The following is a 7,552-nucleotide window of genomic DNA, read 5'->3' on the forward strand; positions in this document are numbered from 1 at the left end:
TTAGTGTGTGTGTGTGTGTGTGTGTGTGTGTGTATTAAAATATTTTATTTTCCTTTTCACTAAATATAAAAATATTGACTGTAAATAATGAGGTGTGATGCAATGACATTGGTATTCTTTATATATTTTAGTTTTCCTGCCACTAAATGTAAAATATCGACTAAATAATGTGGCATGGTGCAATAATATTGATATTATATATATATTTTAGTTTTCATTTTAATATCCCATGAACCCTTTTCTACTATAAAGAACTAAATATTTGTGAAATAAGTTTCAGTGGATTTTAAAGGTTCTTCATGGAGTCATAGATGCTAATCAATAATTTGTATTTTTAAATAAATAAAAATTAAATACAATTCTGATTTGAATCAAAGTTATGCCATAAAATGAATATGTAATATTGTGCATTATTCCTATGTGTCTAATCAAGTGTGTGACTGATAACTGATGCATCAGAAAGAATGCTAAATAAAGCCGACTGCCGTGTGTTTGTGTAAAGCTTGAGGAACGTCTCTATGTGCGTTCTGGGATTTGGAAAAACTCTTCTGTGTGTTTAGAGGTAAATTGGGGCTTTTCTAATCAATACAGCAGTTGAAAGTCAATATTCCAATTATAGAGCAGAACAAGTTCTAGTTCAATGCTATAGTTCAACATCGAATCATTCAGAACCAGAACACTTACCCAGAATGCCTCACAAACACACTCACTGTGCATATTCCAATCTAACTTAGGTGACAGTCGTGGCTTTTCTTTCGTATCATGTGGCCGGTAACATTAAACATCGACGCCGAGCTTTAACAAATGCTTTACATCAGCACTTGTTCGTCTCCGTAAACAGAGCCTGATTGATTTCAGAGGATTTCCATTTAATACAGCTGAGTCTGGAGACTCCCGTGAGACGTGGCCATAAACGCTGAGAGATATTACAGTGAGACAGATATTAGAGAGGATGAAGGGGAAAGTAACTGAAAGTGTAATTATGGGATATCCAGAGGGCTTCAACAGAACATCACCATCGACGACAGACAGAATCAGGAAACGCTGCCATTCGTCTCTCCATTCTGGGGAATTAACAGCATACTGAACTGAACATCCTGAATATTTTTATATTTAGTAGCAAAAAAAAAAAATTTAAAAATATATATATATATTGCTACTAAATATAAAAATATTGACTGTAAATAATGTGGTGTGCTGCAATTATATGAATATTCAAATTTTTCATTTTGAAATAATTTTCTTGCCACTATATGTAAAAAATATTTGCTTCAATATTGACTTTAATATTGCTTACGCTCCTCTATTATAAATCGCTTTGGATAAAAGCATCTGCTAAATGCATGACTGTAAATAATGTGGTGCAATTATATTTATATTTTACATTATTTTTCTTGCAACTGAATAGACAATATTTAGTAAAATTTTTATTTTTTATTTTCTTGCAACTAAATAGAAAAATATTGACTGTAAATAATGTGGTGTGGTGCAATTATATTTATATTTTACATTATTTTTCATGCAAACTGAATAGAAAAATATTTAGTACAATTTTTATTATTTTTTGCTACTAAATATAAAAATATTGACTGTAAATAATGGGGTGTGGTGCAATTATATTTATATTTTACATTATTTTTCATGCAAACTAAATAGAAAAATATTTAGTGCAATTTTAATTTTTATCATACAGTTAGGATAGGTCAGGGAAGTGTTATGGGTTGTTAATTTTTTTTATTATTATTATTTTATTAACTTGCAGATATTTTCAAGCACAAATGGCACCGTTTCCCGAGAGTGAGGATGAATGAGGATGAAGATGGACGTTTGGTTAAAGACGCACGAGGGTCACATGTTACCTGGCTATGACAAACAGCACACAACTGACACCCAAGCAAGCCAGAAGAATATACATCCAGATATCAGGGGACAGAGGGTTGAGGAAGGAGAAGACGCCGGGGTTGGTGCCGTTGGGTTTGCGGTAGAGGATGCTGATGCCCAGGGTCATGAAGGGTTTGGAGAAGTCAATCACCTTCTCTCGCACGTATGTGATGGTCAGCGGAGCCACGGCCAGGTCTGCTTTCTGTCAATCACCAACACAACAGACCAATCAGCACACAAAGATCCATCAGGTGACGCTTTGACACCAAAAGGTTCAAATGAATCAGTTCGTCAACTCTGAATCATTTGTGACACTCCTCTAGTCTTTAAACTGAACAAGTTATTTGGACTGTTGACATGAATTCACAAAAGGGCTGTCATGCCGTTAAAAAGAAGTAATCTAATTAATTACATGATGTGCTTATTAATTAACCTAATTATTATAATTATTCACACATCAATTTGGGCTCGGGGCCGGCTCCAGGCATGAGCCCACCCAATCAGAATTAGGTAAAGATTACATTTTTTGTGCAGTGATTAAAACCAATCTGAAGCGGGCTGTATTTTGAGAAGTTTAATGTAGCCTAAAGCTGGAGACTGCCCCAACAATAATAAAATAACACCAGAAAATTGCAACATTTTTCTTTTATTAGCTGAATGCAAGGCACGCTGAATTCACGAGGAGGCTTCAGTCTGTTGCAGCAGAGGCTGACAACGAGCGAAAACGGTCAGAAATATTTGCGCGCTATCACGAGGAATTTGCGAGTTACGGGGAGTTTAATATGTGAATATGCATAGCCTACCACTGAAATGACCTGAGCAGTTGAATTAATGTTCTAAAAAAACCCGCTCATTCAATAACGTGCATTCATAGCATGGACTGGGTAAGAACGTAATATCAGCGTCTAAAATGCATGTAGGCTATACAGTTCAGTTGAAAGCTTACCCCTTTTGGCTTGCAGTTAATGCTGAATGTAAGAATGAAAACTGAAAGTAAAGAGTTTGTGCGATGAAAGTTGCGTTCGTTACTATAGCAACAGTCGTCTCGACTGTAAGAAACGTAGCGTTCCCCTTCTATGACGTAAACGACCAACAATATCCAGTGATGCAAACTATTCGACTTTTTTGTCAAATTCCGCCGTTTTGAATGAAAAGTAGGTCTGTCATTTACGTGATTCGTGTAAATCATAATTGATTATGACGACAATAGCATTTTTCTGTTTTGCATTTTCAACAATGCAACTGAAATGGAATGGGTGCATATTTTAAAATAAAAAATATTATTTGCAGTTCAGATTGATTACTTTACAAAAATTCTTATTCTTATTCTTGTTCTTTTACTGATCTTTTTTCTTCTTTTAATTTATTACCCTAAATTTATTTAAATTCTTTATTTATTTAGTTTCTTTAGATATATACCATTAGGCCTATAGTTGTCTGGTCTTTATATTTTCCTCAAAACAATTGGTCCCCCCAATGTTCTAGACATGATTACGGCCTTGATTGGTATAAATAAAAAAGTTAGTTGAAAAGAATCACCAGTGTAGTAACAATGATCCAGAGAACAAAGAGTGGGTTATTTTCTCTTCTTTTTCTTTTTTACTATTCAATAAAGGAATGATTACATCACAAAAATTCTTATTATTGTTCTTTTACTGATCTTTTTTTCTTCTCTCATTTAAATCCTTTATTTATTTAGTTTCTTTAAATAAATACAATTACCATCTTTATATTTTCCTCAAAACGATTGGTCCCCCCAATGTTACAAGGTTTTTTTTTTACTATTCAATAAAAAATAAGAAGTTTATTTTGTTGTGAAAGTGCATGATATTCTAGGCTGCCCATGAAAAGTTTTTCTTCAGTGTACATATAATATAGTTAAAATAGCAATATCTACAGTATAAATATCTTCTAGACTACCCCCTCCCCCGCCATGAAAAAAATGCCCACCCTTCTCGCCACGAAAAAAATGCCCACCCAGGTTATCTGCCAGCCCACCCTTCTATAGCCGTCAAGAACCGGGCCTCTTTGGGCTGAGAAATTACCCCACAAAAGATCATTTAATGTTGTTTTAGATGAGAAAAGCATTGAATAGACATTACAAAAAAGTAGCTTTAGAAAGAAATATTTTGATTCGGCATTGCATAAATAATGATAATAAATATAAAGTATTATTTCTTTTTTTAATGAACACTGAAAAATTATTTAAAAAAACCAAAATGAAATGGTACTCTAAATTTGAAAGTAAAAGCACCTGTAGATGCCGGCGAATCACTTAATAAGTCTTACTAAGTGAGTCATTGAATCATTCATTCAACCGATTTGTTCAAACAGCAGATTCATTCAGAAATGAAGCAAGTGACTAGCTGTGTTTGGAATGGCACACTAACTTACTGCTTACTGCCCAGGACAAAGTTCATACTGCCTACTGTTTTTTTTTTTTTTTTTTTTTTAAAAATAGTGTGTGTAAAAGTATACAATAAGCAACCAATAATGTTTCAGAGTACAGAGTAACGGTGTTACCACATGACAAATATTGAAAATTAATTCAGCACAGCTGTTGAGGCTGTTACCTTACAAACAAATGTGCTAAACATTATTTTTACAAAGGCTTGTTAATAAGGATTCATACTAGTGAACAATGGTAGCCCAATTGAACTCATTCGTTCACTCGATTCGCTCAAACGACTGATTCATTTAGGAAACGAGGCAAGCGACTGTCTTTATGAATGAGTCACTGAATCATTGGATCACTCGATTCGTTCAAACGGCTGATTCATTTAGAAAACGAGGCAAGCGACTGTCTTTATGAATGAGTCACTGAATCATTGGATCACTGGATTCGTTCAAACGGCTGATTCATTTAGGAAACGAGGCAAGTGACTGTCTTTATGAATGAGTCAATGAATGATTGGCTCACTCGATTCGTTCAAACGGCTGATAAATTTAGGAAACGAGGCAAGCAATTGTCTCTATGAATGAGTCACTGAATTATTGGCTCGCTCGATTCGTTCAAACGACTGATTCATTTAGGAAACGAGGCAAGTGACTGTCTTTATGAATGAGTCACTGAATTATTGGCTCGCTCGATTCGTTCAAACGACTGATTCATTTAGGAAACGAGGCAAGCGACTGTCTTTATGAATGAGTCACTGAATCATTGGCTTACTCGATTCGTTCAAATGGCTGATTCATTTAGAAAACGAGGCAAGCGACTGTCTTTATGAATGAGTCACTGAATCATTGGCTCACTAGATTCGTTCAAACGGCTGATTCATTTAGGAAACGAGGCAAGCGACTGTCTTTATGAATGAGTCACTGAATCATTGGCTCACTGGATTCATTCAAAAGGCTGATTCATTTAGGAAACGAGGCAAGCGACTGTCTTATGAATGAGTCACTGAATCATTGGCTCAATCGAATAATTCAAACGGCTGATTTATTTAGGAAACGAGGCAAGTGACTGTCTTTATGAATGATTCAATGAATCATTGGCTCACTCGATTCGTTAAAACGGTTGATTCATTTAGGAAACGAGGCAAGCGACTGTCTTTATGAATGAGTCACTGAATCATTGGCTCACTCGATTCGTTAAAACGGTTGATTCATTTAGGAAACGAGGCAAGCGACTGTCTTTATGAATGAGTCACTGAATCATTGGCTCACTCGATTCGTTAAAACGGTTGATTCATTTAGGAAACGAGGCAAGCGACTGTCTTTATGAATGAGTCACTGAATCATTGGCTCACTCGATTCGTTAAAACGGTTGATTCATTTAGGAAACGAGGCAAGCGACTGTCTTTATGAATGAGTCACTGAATCATTGGCTCACTCGATTCGTTAAAACGGTTGATTCATTTAGGAAACGAGGCAAGCGACTGTCTTTATGAATGAGTCACTGAATCATTGGCTCACTCGATTCGTTAAAACGGTTGATTCATTTAGGAAACGAGGCAAGCGACTGTCTTTATGAATGAGTCACTGAATCATTGGCTCACTCGATTCGTTAAAACGGTTGATTCATTTAGGAAACGAGGCAAGCGACTGTCTTTATGAATGAGTCACTGAATCATTGGCTCACTCGATTCGTTAAAACGGTTGATTCATTTAGGAAACGAGGCAAGCGACTGTCTTTATGAATGAGTCACTGAATCATTGGCTCACTCGATTCGTTAAAACGGTTGATTCATTTAGGAAACGAGGCAAGCGACTGTCTTTATGAATGAGTCACTGAATCATTGGCTCACTCGATTCGTTAAAACGGTTGATTCATTTAGGAAACGAGGCAAGCGACTGTCTTTATGAATGAGTCACTGAATCATTGGCTCACTCGATTCGTTAAAACGGTTGATTCATTTAGGAAACGAGGCAAGCGACTGTCTTTATGAATGAGTCACTGAATCATTGGCTCACTCGATTCGTTAAAACGGTTGATTCATTTAGGAAACGAGGCAAGCGACTGTCTTTATGAATGAGTCACTGAATCATTGGCTCACTCGATTCGTTAAAACGGTTGATTCATTTAGGAAACGAGGCAAGCGACTGTCTTTATGAATGAGTCACTGAATCATTGGCTCACTCGATTCGTTAAAACGGTTGATTCATTTAGGAAACGAGGCAAGCGACTGTCTTTATGAATGAGTCACTGAATCATTGGCTCACTCGATTCGTTAAAACGGTTGATTCATTTAGGAAACGAGGCAAGCGACTGTCTTTATGAATGAGTCACTGAATCATTGGCTCACTCGATTCGTTAAAACGGTTGATTCATTTAGGAAACGAGGCAAGCGACTGTCTTTATGAATGAGTCACTGAATCATTGGCTCACTCGATTCGTTAAAACGGTTGATTCATTTAGGAAACGAGGCAAGCGACTGTCTTTATGAATGAGTCACTGAATCATTGGCTCACTCGATTCGTTAAAACGGTTGATTCATTTAGGAAACGAGGCAAGCGACTGTCTTTATGAATGAGTCACTGAATCATTGGCTCACTCGATTCGTTAAAACGGTTGATTCATTTAGGAAACGAGGCAAGCGACTGTCTTTATGAATGAGTCACTGAATCATTGGCTCACTCGATTCGTTAAAACGGTTGATTCATTTAGGAAACGAGGCAAGCGACTGTCTTTATGAATGAGTCACTGAATCATTGGCTCACTCGATTCGTTAAAACGGTTGATTCATTTAGGAAACGAGGCAAGCGACTGTCTTTATGAATGAGTCACTGAATCATTGGCTCACTCGATTCGTTAAAACGGTTGATTCATTTAGGAAACGAGGCAAGCGACTGTCTTTATGAATGAGTCACTGAATCATTGGCTCAATCGAATAGTTCAAACGGCTGATTCATTTAGGAAACGAGGCAAGCGACTGTCTTATGAATGAGTCACTGAATCATTGGCTCAATCGAATAATTCAAACGGCTGATTTATTTAGGAAACGAGGCAAGTGACTGTCTTTCTGAATGAGTCACTGAATCATTGGCTCAATCGAATAGTTCAAACGGTTGATTCATTTAGAAAACGAGGCAAGCGACTGTCTTTATGAATGAGTCACTGAATCATTGGCTCACTCGATTCATTCAAACGACTGATTCATTTAGGAAACGAGGCAAGCGACTGTCTTTATGAATGAGTCACTGAATCATTGGCTCACTCGATTCATTCAAA

General features: G+C 36.5%; 1 pseudogene; it reads right to left on the minus strand.

Annotated features, from left to right (window-relative positions):
- The window catches only part of LOC107662241 (glutamate receptor ionotropic, kainate 2-like), a 54,639-nt pseudogene that overhangs the window by 13,588 nt on the left and 33,499 nt on the right, over nt 1-7,552 (minus strand).

The sequence above is a fragment of the Sinocyclocheilus anshuiensis genome, unplaced genomic scaffold, assembly GCF_001515605.1.
Source record: "Sinocyclocheilus anshuiensis isolate Anshui unplaced genomic scaffold, SAMN03320099.WGS_v1.1 scaffold1543, whole genome shotgun sequence".
Classification (NCBI taxonomy): Eukaryota; Metazoa; Chordata; class Actinopteri; order Cypriniformes; family Cyprinidae; genus Sinocyclocheilus; species Sinocyclocheilus anshuiensis.